Genomic DNA, 19,843 nt, shown 5'->3' on the forward strand with positions numbered 1-19,843 from the left:
TCTACGTTCAGGGCAACTATGACATTTAAAAGCACTAAGTAAACATGCATCTGATAAAGCAGTAGGACATATGGGACAGTTTCTTCATAATTTTCCTTATTTAAAAGGCTGTAAACTGCCATCTGACAAGCATATTTACTGTGCAGACATTTTATCTTCCATCATCAGGATTTAAGGGTTTTGGATTTGAATGTCTTCAGATAGGATCGTATCCTCTTGTTTAGCTATGTGCTCGTCCACTCCTGAACCCAGTTTGGATTCTTCACAAAGCATGTTACCACCCTGGTGCTTAAATAAAGTCAGCATTTGGGATCTTTCGTCTCTCCTATGTGCACACATGATGTGTGAGTGTCAAAGTCATGGAGGTATTGATGAGTGTGTGTGTGTACGTGTGTGTGGAGAGACAGCAGAAATCACATGAGCACCCACATCTAGCAGCCACCACATGTTGGAGAAAAGTGTTTACTTTTTTCAGTTATTTTCATGTTTAAGACAAAGTTGCAAAAGTTTCAAGCTGCCTCAAAGCAATGTTTTTGTTGTTTCTTATTTGTACCAGAGACGGGGAAACCACGCTGGTGTCCTGTGAATGCAATCCAGTGGGGACATGTGGCCGTGTGGCTCCGTGGACACAGGCACTAATGAGGCTCCTACAATTGTTCATTCTGTTATCCACTGAAGCCAGGGAGGACCTGATATTTTAGGCCAGTCTGTTAAGTCCAGAGGGAACAATGAATGTTCAACAAAACTTTTTGTTTTAGAAGCAGGATGATAGGCGAAGCTGGTGCGTGTTCTGGCCCTACAGTCACTTAGGTTTCTAGTGGTGTGATTTAAACTACAAGCACAGGGTCAGTAACATGACCCATTACCAAGATTATGGAAAGAGAAACTGGCCCCATCAATGTACTTGGGGAGCCAATATTCTATCTAGGCTTTTGCACAAGATACAATGACATGGCCAATGGATTTACCCAAAGGCACTCAGTAGGTAGATGCGGCTGTGTTCTCAATTCCTAACACTGGAATAAAGCCATTACTACTTCACTCTTGCAGAAATGATCCCACTCCTTCTATCTTTAGGCGACTTAGGCAGACTTCTGTATCCCTCAACATTGCTCTCATGTAGGAACCCATCACCAAAACCATGTATGGTCGTCCCTTGAATAATGCAGGTGCTTAGGAGTGCCGAGGCCCCTCACAGTCAAAGATCCATGTATAGCTTCTGACTCCCCGAAAATGCAACAAGAGCCTCCTGTTGCCTGGAAGTCTTACTTATAAATAGTCAATTAACACATTTTTTGTATCATATGTATTATATACTGTATTCCTATAATAAAGAAGCTTGAAAAAAATCTTTTTCAAATTGTCACTAATCTCCAAAATATTTTCTAATATATTTATTGAAAAAAAATCTATGTATAGGTGGACCTGTGCAGTTCAAACCTGCGTTGTTCAAAGGTCAACTGTACATTCATTCATCAATGACTTTGACATCTTGGTTCACATTGTTCATTTTTGTTCTCAAATTCTATCAGTAGGGCAGCAGTAGGTTACCGCAGTTCTGTGACTCTAAGAACATTCAACCCCACTTTGCCCTAGAAATTCATGCTCATAGCCACATTCTGGACATTACCACTAACAAGCATTTTATCTTTGTAAAGTGGAAAACTAACCTTCTACATATAGTCACATCACTTCCTGACTAGAGTTTTGACCCAGCAAAGCCTGTGATCTGAACTCCCCTCTTGGCTCTCAACACGTTAGACCCCTTCCCTTTATTCTGCCCACACAGCCCATCACTCTGCCCAGTCTAATGCCGATGCCCTGAGGGCCCTTGCCTCCCAGCTAGATCCCAGTGAATCTGCCCTGCCCTCTTGTTCCCACACTTTCAAGCAATACTGGAGAGAGAGACATCTTGCATCCGTCAAGACTGGAAATACTGCAAATGGACTGTTTCACATTTAAGTTCAGTTTTGTGCTTAGTATCGCTTGACAGTATGTTTTGTGTCCCTAATAAGTAGCTTCTGCCATTGCTTAGAACAAATGCTTCCAAAATTAATCATTCTCTGCAATTCCCTAATTCCAACATAGAGCTTCTCCAATGTATCTGAAAGGGCAATACATCTATTATTCTTGAGTTATAAAATAGGTCTGTAAAAGCAATATTTGGCCATGCAGTATTTTCTCAGGGGTCTTTCATGCCAGCAAATATGCAGTTTCCCTAAGGATGTACCTTTGGGATGTAGATGGGGAGTTAGCTAATATATCCCTCATCTGAGATTTCCCCAGAGAAGACTAACCCGTTTAATCCTTTGGTTTATTAAAGACTCAGTCACATCTTTACTCCAGAGCGCCATTTATCAAAGCAGCTCAATGACCTAACAGACCAAGTAGCTTGCAGTTAACAATGTGTTATTCTATTAGTTTGCCTTCTATTAATTATTTCTTATATAATTCACTATGAAAAGAATAGCCAGTTTTCATCTATCACTTTAATAACCACAGTGCATATTTACTCAGAATAAAAGATCACAAAATTAATCATCCTCCCTTTTTTCATTTGAATCTAGTTTTGACATGAGAAACTTATTAAGCACACAAATAAAAGTGAATTTTTCTTTTTATTGGACACAGGTATATCTCAAAGGACTCAGTCGAAAGAAGTTTAGTCAGACATCATGGGAAGTAAATTAATCAAATGGCAATTCTCTCTGGTGCTTCTGTATTCCACAGGGGCTCTTTGTTATCTCATCTCTGCTAAATGTATCTGTTTCTAAGAAACAGAATGAGATGTATAACAGCATCATTTAAGTAATTAAAGATACATAAATATAAAGTAGCAATAGTCATTTTGTAAGAGCACAAACAAATAAAAGACGAATATTTCAAAAATTGGAATGGTTGCCTATGTAGCAGCAAGCAGATTAAGCACAAAGCATGGAGATGGGAGAAAATCAAACCATCAGACAAAAGAGGGGACTTTCCTCACCTCAAGATTAATATGTGCCATAAACCAAGCAGGGTGATGAGCTCAGTTCTCTATCTGATGTCCAAATAAGCTAAGGAACAAAAGTAGAAAAACAAAGACATGGAGATAGGACTTGACATGCCTCCCTATTTCCAGGACATTCGTAGCACCTGGCACGGTTAGAGGCTTTGCTGCATTGGCATGACCTGTTTTCCCTGTTCCGTTTTTCTTTCTCAGATGCAGAGATCTTGTCTAAGCTTTCTGGCTAATCGTTGTGATTCTTAGTTAATTCCTTTGCATTTGTCCTTCCGTTTCCTCATTTATCAGTTCTATTTAAAAACTGTAGTAAGTATAGCTGCTTCAATTAATTACCAAGTGTGGAATTTGAATCATCCGTAAAACTGCAAGTTCTAAATTTTGAAAAACATCTTGCCTCAAGATTTGGGGTAAAAATATTGTAGTGCTATAACTTCTTGGTGAATTGAATCCTTTACCATTATGTAGTGATCTTTCTTGATGTTTTTCTGGTCTTAGGACTAATGCAGCTTATCCCATACTTCTTTCGGCTAATATTACCATGTATATCTTTTCCCATTCTTTCAACTTTCCCAAGGTTTTTTGTTTCAACACTGCAGTTTGTAAACAGGATAGAGCAGGATACTATTTATAGAATCAGAAAATTTCTTTTAGCTGGCTAAAGTCTACCTATATATATTTAAATTATTTATCATGTTGTAATACATGTTATATTATAATTACAAATATACTGCAATAATTTCTACCGTACAGGTTTCAGTTGCCACTTATCTTTCTATTTCTTTGCTTCCCTTTTCTCCTCCCATGCCTGTTGCTGCTGCATTTTTTGTTGTTGATGTTATTATTTTCCCATCTCCTTTATTTGGAATTTAAACATTTGTCTTTTTCTATATATGTAGAACTTTTGCCCTTGAAATTTACCTGGAGTATTTCATTTAACAGGGTCTCAAGTTAACAATATCACAAACCCCTCTAGGAAATAAAAACACCTTCACTGTTGCTATTTGTATACTTAACTTTATTTCTGTTCTTTTAAAATCATTATGATGTCAGTTAGGGTCCCTAAAAGAAAGAAGTGACAACCTTAACAAGGATCTTTGAAAAGACTTTAACAAGGAGACTATGTAGAAAGGTGCAGTTGAGGTTAGGGGAACCACAGAGGGATGCTGGGGTCCTAGGCTCTAGCTGAGCATTATCTTACCTCTGGGTCTGAAGGGGGTCAGGACAGAAAAGTTGTCACAAGTTGACAGGTAGGAAAGGGAAAGTCTTTGGAAATGAGCAATTATCAAAGGAGGCAGACACTTCCAAAACACACAACAGCAGGACTGGGCCAGAGGGAAAACGCCCTGACGTTTCTTTTCTCCTCCATGACCCCCAGTTAGATTAGTTCTAGACATGAGCTTCCTTGTACAGCACAAATGACTTCAAATTAAAGTTTCAGCTTCTTTCCTTGATTGAACAATCTCTTGTTTAGCTAAATTTTGTGACAGGCTGCATTACACAAGAAAGTGCAGATTTCAGAGCATAATTTGAAAAAAGAATAAATGAGATATTCTGCTCTTCTTAAACCATGAAGAGAAATTCAGGGATGAGAAGGGGAGAGGGGATGAGGGAGAAAGAAAGAGAAGAGAAACATCAGATACTGAAAATGTTCTGGCATCAAACATTTGTTTAGGGGTTGAATTTTATTTAATGTCAGAAGAGAAGGCTAAACTGCAAAGACGACTTTCAATTAAAGGAATGAGGAGCTAGCTGTCAATGCACTGGAAGGAAGAGCATTTCAGGCAGAAACCAGCCAGTGCAAAGCTGGAGGTGGGGATGTGCTTGGCATTCTTAAGAAACAACTAGGCCAGTGAAGCTGGAGATGGAAAATGAGGGAATGAGGATAAGGAGGTTGTCCCAGGGGTAATGGGTGGGGAGGGGGGTGTCAAATCCCACGAAGGCTGCAGGTTCTACTCTTAGTGAGCTGAAGGCCATGGGAGTTTTGATGAGAAACAGACAGGTTATGTTTACACGGAGTCACTCTGGCTGCTGGGCGAGGATAGACTAAAGGGCTAAGGGAGGAGGAACGGTTAGAGGGCTTGAAGTGGGGCAGCAGAAGGGGTGTTGGGTATGGACCAAGTTTGAATATATTCAGGCGGGGGAGCAGGTAGGACTTGCTAAAGGACCAAAGGCAGCACGTGAGGGAAAGGTGAGAGTGAAGATAAGCAACCTGAAGGCTGGAGTTGGAATTTCCATTACGACTTAGACGTACTTACATATAATGTACAGAACGACGCACCTATTCCTAACTCTACGGGACGGCACAAATATTGACATAAAATTATCATTAATAATTTAGATTTTGAAGATTCATTTTAAATTATATATAATCTAAATGCTCTAGTAAGGTCAGCATTCAACAATGCTGCTGGGTTGGTGGCTGGACCTGAGAGGGCTTGAGTGCTTTGTGAACAATAGCCTATTCCCCAAAGTGGCTCAGTCGTCCCGTCCGGGAAATTCCCCGAGTTCCTGGCCTGATCCTGCAACTCCTTGTTGAAGAAAAGTTCCAAGAACCCAGCAGAAGCAGGACTAGAAGATATGCTCAATCGAGTGACGGTTGACCTCAAGGACATGGAGAATAAAGATGTTCTCAGAAGTTCTGCCCAGAGCTGCTGGCCTAAAGACTCCTCTGATGGAACAGCGTGAGTGTGATGCCAGGGTGGGCATGGCGTCTAAAGTAGAGCGAGCAGTTTTGAGTATGCCTCTGAACGTCAGCCGATATTTCAAGACGTTAGCATAAACACGGATTGGAACAAGCAGTTCAGAAAGCACCTAGAGAATTCAGAACCATCAATTGGATTTCTGCATTCAAGCGCTGAGCGGTGGGTCTCGGGCCTTGCAGCAATCTTGTGTGTTTACCTTGAAGAGTTGGAAAGTAGTGGTCAGTGATTCACAGCTTTTTATGCTATTGTCCCAACACCAGAAAATCAAGGTGATTGTATCAACTGTGTAAAGAGGAATTGGTATCAAACTACTTCAAAAACAGATGTTATTTCCAGACATCTGCCTCCCAGAGACTATTCCTGCTTTAGCTCAACAGGAAGAGGCTTAGATTGGTGGCTGACAGCATTCAAATCAAAATGGACGTTTTGGCACAAGTCCTATAAATTTTACTGTAGTCAACGTTGTTGGTCTCGGAAGACAGAAATGTAAATGTTGATGAGGTAGAATTGGAGCGAGATAGCCTAATAAAATTACATCTTGGTTATAAATATAGGAAGTTAAGGGTTAACATCAATGTCCAGTGGAAACTGAACAGAGGCAGGAATAAGAAACCACACACAAAAATACTGAGGAAGACCACAAATTACGATTCCAGCAGCTATTGTGAGAATTATGAAAATAGGAAGGTTCTAAATTACCACCAGTGGCTTGGAGAGGTATTACCTCAGCGGGCCTCACGATTCAAACCTTGAGTCCCAGCAGTAAAGAAATGCATTGACATTCTGATCGAGAAAGAATATTTGGAGCAAATTGATGGCAAAAAGGACACCTACTGTTACCTGGTTGAACCCTTCCAGAAGGGTCTGACTATGTGACCCACAGCAAATAGTTCCTGGGAGAAAGAACAAAAACAACTCAACTTCATAGCAGCCAGCCTGCCACTATGTGAACTTCTCACTTTAAAGTTGAGACCGAGAGCCCCATTAGCTAGTCTCAGATGTACATCAGAACTGCTCAAGACTGACGCATTTTAAATCTATACATATGGACACCAACACCATTTAACCTAATTTAAAAACAGGGGAATCAAAACTTCCATGCTGAGGGCTTCATGCTACTGCATTTAAATCAGTAATTGGCTACTGTGCGATTAGCAGCTGTCATCTTAGACAATACCTACGATATTGGCAGCACTTTGAGAACAAGTCTGAACGAACCTATGTGTATGTACTATGAAAAGCCATTTGTGTAAAATTTCATTTTTTAGTGTGTGAAAATAAAGAAAATGGGAGAATTTCTGTGCAAGCCACATGTAGTTCTAAGTTTTACTAATTTCTATATGTAAATTAGAAGTATTTACTTAGATGTATATTTATATAATATACATTCATATAAATATGTATTTCAGTATACAAATTTTCATATATTCTTTGAGTACAGGGATTCACTGAAATCCCACGGATGAAATGAGACTTCCCGTTGGAAGTGAGATGGGGAAGGTGAATTTTATTATATCAAAGAACAGTGCGACTTCACTTGACATTCACTTGACACATTTGACTACCTATGAACTTTCCAGTCACAGCTTAATAAATATGTGACTAACCTATATCTGGATGGTTTTTGTCAAAGGATAGCAAAGCAAACATTTGTATTTTCATTTTTAGAAAGGAAAAATAAGTTACAAGTACCATAAATGGGTCCTTCATTACTGAATCCAAAAAGTCATATTCAATTTTTCTACTCAGATCTTCACCTTTAATGCTCTGCAACCCTTTTCATTCACTTTATCCACTCCTTTTCATGCAAGAATTACATGTTTTACAATACAATTGTGCTACAACCTCAAATTTATTAAACAAAATGCAAACATCATAAAGGCAGTAATAGTTGGAGACACAAATGTAATATTTGCATCTATCAACACTGAGATTCTACTGTATCCTTTCACTGAACAGAAAGCAGTACAATAAAAATTTAGTCTGAGGACTTTAAAAGGAATACAAGTTCATAAATTTTAATAGGCATTTCAACTAGTTAATTTAAAATAAGCTCATGACTTAAGAGTGAGAAACAACCAGTCTACCCTCACCACACCCCGCCAAATTGGTTTGTTTTGATGAGACTGTTGGCACAACTTTATCCTAAGGTTCCTCTTGATGAAATTCTCTATGGTTAGGGTTTCTTCTTTTCTAAACAGACCATCTGTTCTTACTGTGATGATCCCTCGAGGCCCCTTGTTGGAGGTTGGCTAGGAAAGTCATTCATTTCTGCACAGAAGGTTGAATTGTCTCCTTTGGAAACACTAGAGCATCTCAAATCACCAATGACCAGACCCGGTTCCAAAAATCCACTTACTGTTTCTCAGCTCTTCACAGTTCAACATCCCACTGCCCTAAGCCTGTTGCACAGGTGAGCTTGACAATACCATCACTCACCCAACTGACTTTTAAAAACCTTAGTCTAAAGCACTCATTAACCTAGAATTACACTGAAAATGCAAATTTCTCCCAAAGTTTAATAAACCACCTAACTCCCTATTTCAAAGGCATATTTCTTGATTATCTGTTCCCTCTGCTTTCTCATTCCCCACATGTATGTGCATGTATTCACTGAACCTACCCCAGTCCCAGTCCCAAGCCTCTATTACTCCTCACAGTCTTAGCTTCAGAAAAGGGGTGGCATTTGTGCTAAGGAGTCAGTGAAGACTGGACAGTCCTTCCCAGCACTCCCACTGATTTTTAAATATTTGTGTTATTATTTGACTATGTCTTTGCCCTTCTCTTGTCTCTAGCAGGACAGAGACAATGATTTTAGTCCCCTCTGACTCTCCAGCATCTAGTCAAAATGTCTGGCTTGTGGTAGGCATATATGATGAATATATTTACCACATGAATTAATGAATAATAAAATGCATGCAAGGTACCCAACCATTGCGGGAAAGAATCACCGAGAGATGAAAGAGAAGGAAAAAGACCAAACATGGCTGAATTCATGCTATACTGTCATCCTCCTTTCCTACCACAGTGGTGAAATGAGCCAGGGTTTACCTTCATCTTTAAAGAGGGTTAAGTGTTCTGAGAGCTGGGGCAAAACCAAAGAGGGCTTGCAATGAGGCCCTGGCTGCATGGATTTAGCTCTGCTTTTGATCTCATGGAAAAATGTAAAAGGGAATTTAGCAGATCCTCCATTGCCAGGCATTTATCATCTGTGAAAAAGAGCAGACAGGTGTCATGAGCAGACAGTTTAGCCAGGAGTAAACAATGGGCCTTACACAGGTATTCTGGAGACACTAGGTCAGATGGAAGGAAGAATTCATTGTAGATAATAAAGAACTACTATCTCAAAACCACCACAATATGATGCAATCAGATACTGCATCCAATGTAATGTCTTCCTCAGCTGAAAACTCAGTTTCCCAATTCCATGTGATTCATTTTGGAATGTCAAGATTAAAGCATCAGTTCTAAATGAGGATGTATGTTCCAATCAGCATTTTGCTACTGGCATAATCACAGAATTTTATTTATTATTGGTAGAAGAAACATAAATGTTTGTGAACAAAATAACAATTCGCTTACAATTTGATAGTCCCAATTTGTCTAAATTTCACAAAACAAGTCCTTGCCTGTCAGTCTTTATTTAATAACAGATGCCCAATTAGTAGAAATGGTCAATATGGATATCCTTCTGTTCTGGAAAACTTTCTTGAATTATTTCCTTGATAATTTACCCCCTGTTTTTTTTCTTTCTAGGACTCCGTGTGATTACTGGATTTCCTGAAATCTGGCCCTCGATTTTATTATTGTTTTCTCCCAGTTTTACTTAGTCTCTCCCTTTTTTATCTTTTTTCCCAAGATTCCTTTAAATTTCTCTTTTAAGGTCTTCTTTTTCTTTTCTTTTCCTTCTTCTTTTTTTTAAATTTCTGCTCTTTTAAAACAATTCCCAAGAGTTATTTTATTAAACTTCTATTTATTTAGCCTTTTACAGTTTTCTTCATAGATGCAGTGTTTCTGCCTTTCTATTGATAAAAATCATAGCTTTCTTTTGAAATTTTCCCTTTAATTACATCTATTGATTCCAAATATATTTTCATTTTTTTGTCTTGGTTTTCTTCTTCCAAGCAAGAGATTCTCCTCAAAACCAGCCTCAACTATCTTTTCACAATTAGGTGTGAATAATTAGAACGGTATGCTTGGATTCTTTCCTCTATGAAATGAACATTCGTTACTGAGGAGAAAGTGATGTATTTCTTTTTATTTGGGAAAAATAAATTCAAGGATCATCATTTAGGATTTTATTGTTAATTTACTTTGTCAACAATAGAAGTTCTTTCATTGTGTCTCAAAGGTAGGATTGATATGATGTCTTTTCCAGAATATGAAAACTCTAGGCTTCCGATCATGCAAAGACCAGTTGGGTGAGTGTTTTTGAAACATCAGCTGGTACCTGTTGGTATCATAAAAGTGCCCTGCAGGGATTCATTTTAGCCACTTGCAACAGAGAAGAATCCAAGGGTAGAAGTAATATTTCCAAACACAGAGGGCAATCTGTTATTAACTCATGAGGAAACAGTCTGAGGGTCCCAGGATGTGATATTAGTCACATTATGGGTAATGCTAATACTTCAAGTCATAGAAGTTTAAGTATTTCTGACAGCGTTGCTAATACTGGTTATAGAATTTTTTTATTCCTGCTCACCTTTTTTCCCTGAAGTTTATGGATGATAAGGACAATGTCATGCCTAGTAAAAGTTAAAGATTTAGAGATTTCTTTTAATAACAGTATTGGTGAAATACATGCCCATTACTGGAGAAAGAAATTGAAATTCCTACATTGGGAATACAAAAATCAAATAATTTTTCTCCATCATATAGCCATAATTCTCTAGCAAGGAGATTCCTCTGCCCATCCTGGAAAAAAAAATAATGACCAGAACATACTCATAACACATTTACAGATATTTAAAGGAGCCTCATGATTTGGTTGTTCTGTGCCCCATTGACTGGCAGTTTTCCTGGCTATCAGACACATTCTCCTCTTCCTTTGTGTGTATAGTAATTTTCTTCCTTTAAAGTGTTGGGGGTTTTCTTCAAAGCAATCAACTTACTTATTAATCATTATTCACGTCTTGTTTTTAGGGAAGTTCTAGAGCAGCATTATCTAGGTCTTAGTTTTCCTTGCTTCCAAGAGATGAGTGTCTGGGCTCTAGGTATAAGGCCTGTCTCCTCTTTTCAATAAAGTCTCTCCATTATTGCCTGGAAGGAACTTGAGTACTTCCTTTGCGTGAGCTCTGAGAATTATTGCTCTCACAGCTCGTTGATAATTATTCTTTCCTAACAAACCGTTTTTGTCAAACCTCATGAAGTTTTTAATCCATCCAAACACAGATGATTCAGATAAATAATCTAGGGGATACAGTCCTTCTGTAACTATTTGTGTAGCCCCTAGTTTCAATCACAAATGTAAGTTGACTGTCATCCCCAAACTTAAATCTTTATCTCTTCAACACAGTAAGATTTCCATATGCAATTTTAAGTTCCTTCCATGGCTAACAGTCTATAAATTACCTTTATGCAACTGCCGAGTCTCTGAAAGATGGTAGAGCTCATCTGATTTATTCCTTTTACTTCAGAATCGCCTTTCCTATTACCTAATATCTGAAAATAGCTGTTTTTTTTATAGCTTTCCAGTTTTCTGGGTATTCATGTTGGGAGAGTAATTTTCAATCATCTTAATCATGAACAGATGTTCTAAATGTATTTAAAAACATGGGAATGGATGACTCATCTAGGAAAAGTATAGCCCGGTACTGTGACTCAGGTTCAAGGTCTGGGCATGCCAAATATCGAAGGTTGTGAATGGAATATCTATCCAAAAAGTACAATAGAAAAAAAGTATTAGATGGCACAATGCCCAAGTAAGGAGAGTGTTTCCACAATGAGCAAGTATTTTACTATGTCAAACATAACTAAGTTAAGTAAGATGAGGACAGAAATTATGCATATTCTATTTCACAAAAGAGAGCTGTTGTTAATGTTGTGAGGATCAGTTTTGGTGAACTGGGAGAAGAGAAGTCCAGACTGGACTGTTTAAAGGTTAAAAAGGATTGAGGGAAAATGGAGATATATTGGACAAGAATTTTCTTCAACAGGTTTGGTTGTACACGTAAGGAGGCAAATGGGAATGAAACTAGAGAATAAAGAATTCAGGGGGATTTAAAATGGTTTCCCCAAGTAACTTTAGGGCAGCATTGATCATAATGCTTCTCTGCTTACTGAAATGATCTAATGAAGATCAAGAGACTGGTGACACAGAAGGAAGATAATGACAGGAGCAACGGAGTCTGTAGCTTAACATTTGGTCTTTGATAGAAGAAGAAATGCCATCACCTGTAATCAGGGGAAAGGAGGAAAAATAAAGACAAATTGTAACTTTCTGAAGACTTAGTGAGGAGTTGAGAGAGGTCTTGCTCATGGATTCTATTTCTTTTCCTTTTCCTTTATTACATTTAAAAGTTATAAAATAGTTCTGTAATATTCCTGAGAGATTGCCTTCCTTGAAAAATTTTATCATTGATTGGATTTCAAATTCTGCACTAGAAATTATTTTTCCTCTGTTGGCCTCTATTCTCTAGATGTTCGACTGAGAATTCTAATTTCATTCTGATTTATAACCCTTCTTCATAGACTGTTATTCCTTCTCCATATAAAAAACTTTTAATTTTTTGTGTGTCTATAGAATTTTGAAATGGAATGATATGCCTTTTCCATTGGGCAGGGCTCACTGTGGGCTCTATGAACCTAGAATATGATCTTCAGTTACAGAAAGCATCCTTGAGTTATTTTTAATTTCCTTCTTTCAATTTCATTTTCTTATCTTTTTCTGGAACTGCACTTAAAATACTATGTTTGACTTTATTACCCCTCAGATTTACTTCCCCTTTCTATTTTTCCCCTTTCATTCCACTTTCAAAGATACTTCTTCAACTTTATCATCTAATACTCCTAAAATACTTCTATTTTGTTTATAATATCTAACTTCCATTATCTCTCTTAAAAGAACACCTTGTCTTGTGCTATATATGCAATATATCTCTTCTATCATGATATTTATATATTGTTAATTTTTATCCTTCATGCATTTTCTTTATTTGCTCTATTTCTGTGTGTGTGTGTTCTTTTTATCTTTATTTGTGGTGCTTCATCTCTGCCATTTGTGTTGGAGACTCAAGTCTGTTGAATTTGTAACTCTCAATGCAAATTTGAAAAAGTGGCAATTAGAAGTTGATTGAGAGCTTCAGCTTGTGGGTTTGATAGTTGACCGGTGTTCTAGTTTTCTGGTTGGCTAGTTTTCTTACGATGGGGATCAGATTTATAGGTGGACTTTCAAAGAATATATCTAAAAGTCTTTTCTCTGAGCCACTTTTATTTTCAGAGATCTTCCAAGTTTTTGTCTGGCAGTTAAAGTTTAATGGCACATGTTCTGGAGACAGAGTACAGGAATGGAGCCGGCTATCTCATCATTCAATTTTTGGATTTCCATGTGATCCCCCTCTTTTAAACAGGGTCCATTACTTTATGTATAGTTTCTTATGTTATAATCATGGTAATTTAAATCATTTGTTTCCTGCTGAGATAGGAGATGAATGGTCATCTCTCTTTCTAGGGTATTTTGTGGGATCTGTGTGTCTGAATGCTTGTTTATTGACCTGACTACAATTCAACCAATTCTTCTGCTTTCTACCCACCCTGGTTTCCCAACTTGCAGATAGTTGCTGCCTCCAACTTAGGAGTCTTTCTTAGGCTAAAAATGTGCTTGTTTTTTTTTTGTCACCTTCTGCCAAAGCTTTTCTGTAGCAGAGAACTTTCTCCATTCTACTAAGTCATTTATCACTCATTTATCCATTGTGTATCTTCCAAAATTATAATCATCACTCATGTTGTTGTTACACTGTTTTATTATTTAAAATTTGTTTTTAATTACCTTCCAGTGGTTTTAAAAAGAGAAAGAGATAAGGCATTTAATATGCCTTTTTAAACGTATATCTATCATTGAAGTGTGAGGCAAAGGGGAAGCATCTTAGAGGGAGAGGAAGAAAAGAAAGAAGATTTAGAAGAAAAGAGCATGCAGGAAATAATGGTCTTGATTTTTGGAATATCGACCCTACTTCTCCAATATGATAGGCATTTACAGATTGTGATAAATTCATTGTGAAACCAGTGTGCTAGCCTGTGTGATTTTTTTCTTTCTTGCAATGTTGAGCTGTTGAGATGTAGACAGGAAGGCAGGATTGAAGTGCTTTAGGATTAAACCATAGTCTGGTGTATACGGCAGAGGCAGAGACAAACAAGCAAGGGAGTGGACGTTGTTTTCAAGGGACTAGTTGTAATCTGACATGAGCAAAAAGGAAGTACAGTCAAAATGATGATCGATGCGTAAAGGTGTCAGTGGATCGAACATCTCTAAGTGGTGAAACACCAGCTGTAACACAAGAACATGAGCCAGCAATTTGCAAAGGATGGAGATTGTAATCAGAGAGTGACATACTTTAATCGTAATGCATTTCACATGTTGAGAAGCTTTAGGATGTGGCCGTAAAGCACAGGCTGCGGTAGACTACGAGCAAAGATCATTGGCGCTAAAGATGCAAAGAAACTGAAAGGTCCAAGGATCAGACGGCTAAACCAGCGGATCTGTGACCATTCAGATCTAATTTTTTTTCATGAATTATTTGAAAGTAGATTGTTGAACATGTTCTTTTATAGATTGCCTTTTAGTTATAGTCTTATATATGTTTTTTGGATGGAGAACTTTGAAATAGAAATTTAATGAGATAGTTATAATGGGATTATAGTATTAACATTATGAATCCATTTATAGTCATTAGCAAGAACAATAAACACGGCCAAAATTGTCTAAAGGAGGATAATTGAAGTAGGTGTCAACTACCTTTCAGTTAAGCTCTCATAAACACAACTGTTTAAAAAACTACAATTCCAAATTAGTTCAACCACTATGGAAAGCAGTATGGAGGTTCCTCAGAAAGCTCAAAATAGGATTACCATTTGACCCAGGAATTCCACTTTCAGGAATTTACTCTAAGAATGCAGCAGCCCAGTTTGAAAAAGACAGATGCACCCCTATGTTTATCGCAGCACTATTTACAATAGCCAAGAAATGGAAGCAACCTAAGTGTCCATCAGTAGATGAATGGATAAAGAAGATGTGGTACATATACACAATGGAATATTACTCAGCCATAAGAAGAAAACAAATCCTACCATTTGCAACAACATGGATGGAGCTAGAGGGTATTATGCTCAGTGAAATAAGCCAGGCAGACAAAGACAAGTATCAAATGATTTCACTCATCTGTGGAGTATAACAACAAAGCAAAAACTGTAGGAACAAAACAGCAGCAGACTCACAGAACCCAAGAATGGACTAACAGTTGCCAAAGGGAAAGGGACTGGGGAGGATGGGAGGGAAGGGAGGGATAAGGGTGGGGAAAAAGAAAAGAGGCATTATGATTAACATGTATAATGTGGGGGTAACACAGGGAGGGCTGTGCAACACAGAGAAGACAAGTAGTGATTCTACAACATCTTACTATGCTGATGGACAATGACTGTAATGGAGTTTGTGGGGGGACTCGGTGAAGGAGGGACCCTAGTAAACATAATGTTCTTCATGTAATTGTAGATTGATAACAAAAATTAAAAAAAAATTTTTTAGACCATAATTCCTTCTAGTATAACAGCAAAATCAGGGATTTTTGTTGTTGTTGTTGTTGTTCTTCAGTATGCATTACAAAAAAAACTATACTCTGATACATTCTGGTTTGAATGAATATTTCTGAATTTTGAGGAGCTGGACAATAAAGACAATATTTCTAGCTTGTTAATCTGTAAAAATATAGGGAAGATTTCCCTCTTTAATATGTAAAGATACCTGTTGGAATATGTGCTTGAGGAGCTTTTCAAGAAGCTTTTATCTCAAAATAAAAATGTTTGCAAGCAAGGCCTAAGCTCCCATACATGTGTTCTATACATTAGTCTGCTTAACATCTCTGTCAGGACTGAGGTTGCATAGACTTGTGCTGATTAATAAGGGTCATCATCATGCCTTCAGTTTGAAGAAAGCCATTAGCTCTGCGGGCAGGTGCATGCACGTGCCCATGTTCTTTGTCTCCTCTTCTTACATACTTTTCCAACATTGAAGCCCAGGAGGTTAAGACAAACCTCTAATGACACCCTTCAGGGCAGGCTCCTTTCAAGGCAAAGACCAGAAACTTTCATTTCAGGTCAGACCCCATGTGGTTGCCTTTAAAGTTCACCTGAATTAACATTCAGCCATATTTCTGTCAGCTGGGACTGCATGCCACATCATTACAGTGGGAGAGTAACACAGATAACTCTGCATAGGTCCAATAAATGCCACATAGTTCTATAATGGAAGTGACATTTCATTATCTCTCAAACATCAAATGCATTGTGACACTCATGGGTAGTTATCCTTCAGGCACATTAATATGTGTGACAGATGTGATAACTCCAGGAAAAGTCATGAGAAGAAGGCTGACTGAGAGGGGCAGAGCGGTCACCAGATATGCTTACAAACTCCAATAAAAATGAGCCATGATTAGAGTGTATAATTATCAGTGACCTTATCCACCCCACTGATAGAGCCGGGGAACCCGTCCTCCTGGCATTCAGAAACACATGCATCCTGGCTCCCCTGACTGCCTAAGGGACAGTGCCAGTGAGTTCCCATTTGTGGGATGCTTTGCGCTTCCTTGGATACTTTAAAAACAACCTCTTGCACAGCACAGTGCAACTGGACTCTTTGACAAACACTGTTGGATTTTAAAACAGAACTGACAAAACAGAATGTTTGAAACCAAGTGAAGACATTTTAAATGCTACTACAAACCCCTAGAAATGAGGTTAAAAAAACAAGGTGAAAACAGAAAGACTGAGGAATGTTGTCATCCAGCAAAGGGTGAAAGGGGCAGATAATTTTGATATTTCATTCAGTAAGGGAAGTTGGGCTTAGTCATTCCTAAAGCCAATAACCAGTGAACCACCTGTCCTAAAAATACAGGCAAAGTTTAAGAAGTGACTTTTCCAAGACCTATAAATCCAGTAAATAGACAGCAAACATGGGTATTCATTAAGGGAAGGACCAGGGATCACAAACTGACTTTGGATCCAGAATTTATGAGCACCAGTGAGGTGAACCCTTCAGTTCAGTCCGTTTCTAGTGGATGTTAGGATTCTGCTACAGACAAGTGCCTGCTCTGTTGGTTAACTGCAAATCTGTAGCTTAATTTCAGGAAAAGGTGAAGGGTTTTAGACATGGTTTTCTACTTCACTATATGAGAGAACTATTTAGCAGGGAAGAAATAGTTAAAGTGAAAACCTGGGTGAAAGAGTCTCAGGAGGTAGAGAGATCTCAAGTCAGCTGTGTGCTTGGCAACTGCAAGAATATGATGCAGAGAAGAAAGCATAAAGAATGGCTCCTCACTGGACCTTCATAGCAGGTGCGAAGTTAGCTCTGCAAAGATGGAATGGGCATCTCAGAAAAATATGACCTCACCAGGCTTCACTGAATTATAGCAAGAGTTCATGGGAGTTCATAAGTTCAAGAATTTTGATAAGAAATCTAGAAATAAACATTAATTGACCAGTCAATGAATTAAACTGAAAATATATTTATTATTTACTTAAAAGTAACTGTTAGCATTATGACATGATACAGCAATCCCACTTCTGGGTCTTTATCTGAAAGAATTGGAAACAGGATCTTGAAAAGATGTCTGCACTCCTGTGGTCATTTCAGCATTATTCACAATAGCCAGGAGACAGAAGCAACCTAAATACCCACTGATGGATAAATGGATAAAGAAAATGTGGTATAGGCATACAATGACATATTATTCAGCCTTAAAAAAGAAAAGAATCCTGTCATATGCTATAACATAGAGGAACCCTGAGGATATTATGATATCAAAAGGACAAATATTGTACGGTTCCACCTATGTGAACTACTTAGTCAAATTCACAAAGACAGAAAAGATGGTGGTTGCTAGAGGATGCAGGTAGGGGAAAATGAGGAATTGATGTTCAATGGGCAGAGGGTTTCACTCATACAAGATGAAAACGTCCTAGAGGTCTGCTGTATAATAAAGTGCATATAGTTAACAATACCATACTGTACACTTAAAAATTTAAGAAGGTAGATTTCATTTACATGTTTTTTCCACCATAAAAAGTTAGTCATTAATAATGAAAATTTTAAATATTTCATTCATTAAGCATCTAATTTCAGCATTTACTGTACCAACTGTAATAGATAATGCAGCTAATGAGAAATAACACTACTGTCTTACAGTGTAGAAAAGTGTTCACATTTCACCTGTCTGAGGACATCCCGGCATTAAATACACTGCTCCAGTCATTATGTCATCTAGGTGGGGATACGCATAATGTAACATCGTTTTAATTTAAATTGCCAACCAGTGGGAGAGAAAATGATCAATCCGATTGTAGCTAAAAGTGGAAATATGAAAGCTAAGTAACTAAATGGACCAGCAGGAGAGCCTGGCTCAACGATGCCCCTCCATCAAATCACAAATTCCTTGAGGTATAGCGGGTCTTACCTAAGAGACCTTGACTCTAAACTGTTAGTTGTAAAATGTAGACAAGGAGTGGAAGAAAGTGCCTCGTGAGCAGATTGTTAGTAGCAGGAGGACAGCAGGGTAGGATAATGTCAAATACTGTAAAGGATCTGTGTGAGGTTTACCCTGTCTGCAAGCTAACATGTTAGCCTGCCACAGTTTTCATAGATGCTGGTGGAAATACAAGACTCAAGACAGAGGTAAAGGATTTGACCACTCACAGCCCTGCAAGCAGCTTGAGTTCCACATCTGCATCGCCTGCCTTCGTTACCAAGTCCCCTGGGTGCGATACAGAGCAGGTCAGGTTGATATGGTACATGTAGTGGGTTCATGTCACAACTTGGGAATCCCAACATATGCTCTTTATTATACTGGAAATAAGAAACACGCACCTGCTCCTGAGGGAGATACTCTCTTTGTCTTCCAAGCGTGTGAGCTACATACATATCCTGGAAGAGACAGTCCAGAACAAAGGTTCCCATCGCCTCTGCCCTGCAGAAATGCAAGGGACCAGTTGAGAGTCATCTCCCAACAGGGAGGAGCCCATTTAGTTTAGGCTGATCTATTCCAGGGAAGATTCCAGACCAGGAAAGAATGGAGTAGGCTTGGCAGGAACGCTTAGTCTGGAGTTCAAGACTCTTAATTAGAGCAGGTTACTAAAGTTCAAATGGAGAACCAAGGAAAAAGCCTTGTCTGGTAAACTGGTCGCTTCAGGTTAGGCTGGACACATACATACGGCAAAATACACAGCAAGACGCTTACGGCGGGAGCCAGGCTTGGGTGCCCCACTTGCTGGAGGGCTGAGCTTGCCCGCAGCAGCTCTGGAGGTAGAAGGAGACGGAGGGTCTTGGACAGCCTGCCTCGGGCAATGACGCTGGAGCTGGCTTTGGTAGAGCGGAGAGGAGACGGGTGACAGCCTGACAAGTCCTGGGAAGAGCCTGAGCCAGGGCCCAGGATGGGGAGGAATGAGGCACCTGTGAGGGCCTCAAGAGCCAGCATTGCAGGAGCAGACAGAGAATGAGGGCTGCCCCACAGCTTGCACCGGCCTGGCGTGGCCACTGTGACCCAGACAGAAGGCTTTGGTGTTTGCTCCTAAAGTCCCCTGAAGGGCTGTAAAGAGGTAAGTGACTATCAGGTTTCTCTCTCACTTGGATAATTTCAGCCACAGTGTGGAATATTTATTAGAAGTTGGAGTAGAAGCATGCAGACCAATTAGATGGCTGTTTAGAAGGATAAAATCCTAACAGGCTTAGTGGCCAGGATATTGGATGTTCTCTCAGCCACGAGGAAACGAGTTCTGGACCTCACTCTCCAGGGACTCAGTGTTACCCTACATCAGGGCATCCTGAGAGCCTGCCAGCTGCTCAATACCCACTAACCAGGATTCTCGTAAGAACACTGACAACGAAAGCAATCTGGGTCCATGGTATCTAAAACTCACGGTCAGTTTTTGT

The 19,843-nt window shown here is 38.9% G+C and overlaps 1 long non-coding RNA gene and 1 pseudogene across 1 annotated transcript in view; one reads left to right on the forward strand and one right to left on the reverse strand.

The window, feature by feature from the left end:
- Positions 1–19,843, reverse strand: part of LOC140846576 (uncharacterized) — a 181,575-nt gene that overhangs the window by 83,739 nt on the left and 77,993 nt on the right. The window lies entirely within an intron of this gene.
- Positions 5,375–6,582, forward strand: LOC108386733 (cullin-1 pseudogene; annotated as a pseudogene).

The sequence above is a fragment of the Manis javanica genome, chromosome 15, assembly GCF_040802235.1.
Source record: "Manis javanica isolate MJ-LG chromosome 15, MJ_LKY, whole genome shotgun sequence".
NCBI lineage: Eukaryota > Metazoa > Chordata > Mammalia > Pholidota > Manidae > Manis > Manis javanica.